At 34.5% G+C, this 3698-nt stretch overlaps 1 non-coding gene across 1 annotated transcript; it reads right to left on the minus strand.

Moving 5' to 3' along the window:
- Positions 1 to 863: 863 nt before the first annotated feature.
- TRNAG-UCC (transfer RNA glycine (anticodon UCC)) lies at positions 864 to 936 on the minus strand. Its single transcript has one exon. It is a non-coding gene; the product is annotated as a tRNA-Gly (tRNA).
- Between the last annotated feature and the right edge of the window lie 2762 nt (positions 937 to 3698).

Here is a 3698-nt window from a genome sequence, read left to right on the forward strand (position 1 = left end):
ACTTTCCTTCCTCACTTATAAGATGCTATCAGGCATAGGCTCTTTATGTGATAATGGTTTCCTTATTTGGTACATCAATGTAGCTGAACTCATTGCATGAGCACATGGCCTAATACTAAATTGTCATTGCATTTATGCTTGATTATTCTCTAATAGGCTATTAAATTTGATTGCGTATATTTTATTTAGATTTGTCCATCATTTCTCATTAACTAAATTGGTGTGTTGTTGACTTCAGCATTATATTTAACAAGTTTTTATATCAGGGTTATTCTAGCTGAAAAAACATTATAGAGTTTACACTGTGTCCCTGGGAATCTACTAAGTTGTGGTTTACAAGAATTATCCAATTTAAATTGCACAGACATTTTATGAAGTTTGTACTGTTACTGTTCTCATTTTATAGGAGCCTGGGTTTGAGAGCGTCATCAAATGTCACCTATCTAGGAAATTCTAAGCCTCTTATTCCCCAGACTAATTCCTAATTTATTTGGTACACGGGGAATCCTTCCATATTTTGTTATGTTGTAGAATAATTTACATTGTGTGGGAATTATTAATTTCTTAGAAGATTAAAAGAATTTATCCATAAAGTAAACTGAGATTTCCATTATCTGAGTCTATAGTCTTTGGGGGAAGTTATTTAATGATAACTTAAAATTTTCCTTAAAGCTTAGATTTTCGATTTCCTCCTTGTCATCGAGATTGCTAATTTTATTTATTTATTTATTTTAAAAAATATATTTATTTATTTATTTGGCTGCATCGGGTCTTAGTTGCGGGGGCATGCAGGATCTTCATTGCAGCATGCGAGATCTTTAGTTGCAGCAGGCGAACTCTTAGTTGCGGCATGTGGGATCTAGTTCCCCGACCAGGGATTGAACCTGGGCCCCCTGCATTGGAAGTGCAGAGTCTTAACCACTGGACCACCAGGGAAGTCCCAAGATCGTTAATTTTATTTATGTAGAATTGAACACAATTACACAGATGAAAATTATCTCCATATTCTTCACAATCTCTTTTTATTAGATTTATTAAAGAATTATAATTGCATTAGTTTTTTCTCAGAGAAGTAGACCATGGCTTTATCTATCTTGTTTTTCCTGTTTTCTAATTTACTATCTTAACATAGCCATCATTACTTTCTACCCTCTATTTTCCTCAGAATATTATTGTAGTTGTTCCTTTTCTAATATCTTAAGGTCAATGATTAGTGCATTTTCTCTATTTATTTTGCTAATTGAAAAAATTAATGCAAACTTTTGATTCTATTTTTAAATATAGATTTTGGTTTAATGCCTTACCTTTTTATATGCTATTTCATTTTGCATTTCACTTTATTTTTAGCCAGTGGTTATTTGGGAGAAATTATTTTAATTCCCAAAGGATTAGAAATATTTGTCTGATTTTTTACTATTAATTTTTAGTGGTTTTTTTTGTTATGCTTTATTTTATTTCATTATGATCAAAGAAAGTGGCCAGTAAAGTATCCATTTTTTGAAGTTTACTGAGATATTCTTTATTTCTAGAAAATGAAGAAATTATATTTTTCAGACACTTTAAAGAAAGTATTGTATGTTTGTCATAGATCAAAATATATGTCATATAATCTATCTTTCTTAATTAATTTTTCATCATTAAATTTATTTGATGTTTTATAAACTTATAATAATGGTTTATAAAGGATCTCAACTAAAGTCATATTTCTGTCTATGTCTTCTATTTTTATCAATATGAACTTTTAATATTTTTATAAACTGACACATAATTCCTAATTCTTATATCTCTTTTTAATCTTATAAATGCATTCTCTTTATCCCATATATGCTTTTCTTTTTCTTTCTGGGTATTTCCTTGTCAATATTAATATCACTGCTTCTGCTTTTTTAACATTTTTTTGGAAATATTGCTGACCATCTCGTTCTTTTAAAACTCTTAAAATTTTGGTTTTAGATATCTTTCTTACAAGCAACAGTTGGATTTTTATAAAACTAAATCTAAGCATTTTTTTCTTTCTCTTTTTATTAAAAATTTATTTATTTTTGGCTGTGTTTGGTCTTCGTTGCTGCATACAGGCTTTCTCTAGCTGCAGCAAATGAGGGCTACTCTTTGTTGCATTGTGCGGGCTTCTCATTGCAGTGGCTTCTCTTGTGGAGCACGGGCTCTAGGCACGCGGGCTTCAGTAGTTGTGGCATGCAGGCTCAGTAGTTGTGGCTCGCGGGCTTAGTTGCTCTGTGGCATGTGGGATCTTCCCAGACCAGGGATCAAACCTGTGTCACCTGCATTGGCAGGAGGATTCTTAACCACTGTGCCACCAGGGAAGTCCCAGCATTTCCTTTTTCTTAATAAGGATTTTTAAATCAATATCCATTAATTGTTATAATTAATCTTTTTTTATTTACTTTTGAAATTTTTATATTTTTCTAAGGTTATGCTTCTTGTTCTTTTTCTTATTATCTACCTTTTACTGGATGAACTATGTACTTTTTCATTTGTATTTGTTCCAGAGATTTGGAAGATATAATCCTGTTTTCAGTTCTATTTAAGGGTTATAGTTTAGTTAAAAATACAGAAATCTATCAATCTGTAATTACTCATTCAGCAAACATTTTTTTTTGAGTGAATTTTGTAACTTGGGCATTATTCCATACCATGGAATACCATAGTTGGCAAATAATAAATACGTAAATAAAAATAGTACTGTCTCTGCCTTCTTGAATTTTACAGTCCAGAAAGTAAAACATGTATTTACCAAAGAATCACACAACAGTGTTGTAAGAGTCAGGGTTTGACCAGAGAGAGAGAACCAGTAGAAGATATATATTAAGAAGTTTCTTGCAAGGAGTTGGCTTACTTGATTGTGTGGGCTAGTTAGGCGAGTCTGAAATTTATAGGGCAGGCTATCAGAAAGGACAGGCTGGACAGTCTCAGGCATGGGCTGAAGCTGCTATCCACACACAGAAATTTTTTCTTCTTTAGGGAAACCTCAGCTTTGCTTTTCAGGCCTTTCAGCTCCGTGAATCAGATCCACCCAGATCATCTAGGATAATCTCCCTACTTCAAGTCAACTGATTATGAACTTGAATCACATCTACAAAATATATCCACAACAGCACTGACATTGAATAACTGGAGACTATAGCTAAGTTGGCCCATCAAAAGGACCATTAAAAATGTAAAGTTACAATCATGGCAAGTATTATGAAGAAGAGGCACATAGTATTAAAAGAGTGAATAAAATGGAAAAAGTTGACTTACACATGGAGACCAAGTAGGCCTTGGCCCCTTCATTGTCTATCTTGTTGCTTAGTCCAAGACTTTGTAAACATTTGGGTGTTATGGGCCCTGTTGACTTTGCAGGTTGGTTAAGACTTTATAGCTGAACATGCTGACAACTGTCTTAAAGGGAAGGGTTTACCTCATTTATATGGACCCAAGTCATCTTTGAAGTGAGCCAGGCCAAAATAAATCTCCCTTTAGATGGTTCTGAGAATGTTCTTTGCCTTAAAATGTAAACAAAGGGCTTCCCTGGTGGCGCAGTGGTTGAGAATCTGCCTGCTAATGCAGGAGACACGGGTTCGAGCCCTGGTCTGGGAAGATCCCACATGCCACGGAGCAGCTGGGCCCGTGAGCCACAGCTGCTGAGCCTGCGCGTCTGGAGCCTGTGCCCCGCAACGGGAGGGGCCGCAATAGTGAAA

This window comes from Balaenoptera acutorostrata, chromosome 12 (genome assembly GCF_949987535.1).
Source record: "Balaenoptera acutorostrata chromosome 12, mBalAcu1.1, whole genome shotgun sequence".
Taxonomy (NCBI): domain Eukaryota; kingdom Metazoa; phylum Chordata; class Mammalia; order Artiodactyla; family Balaenopteridae; genus Balaenoptera; species Balaenoptera acutorostrata.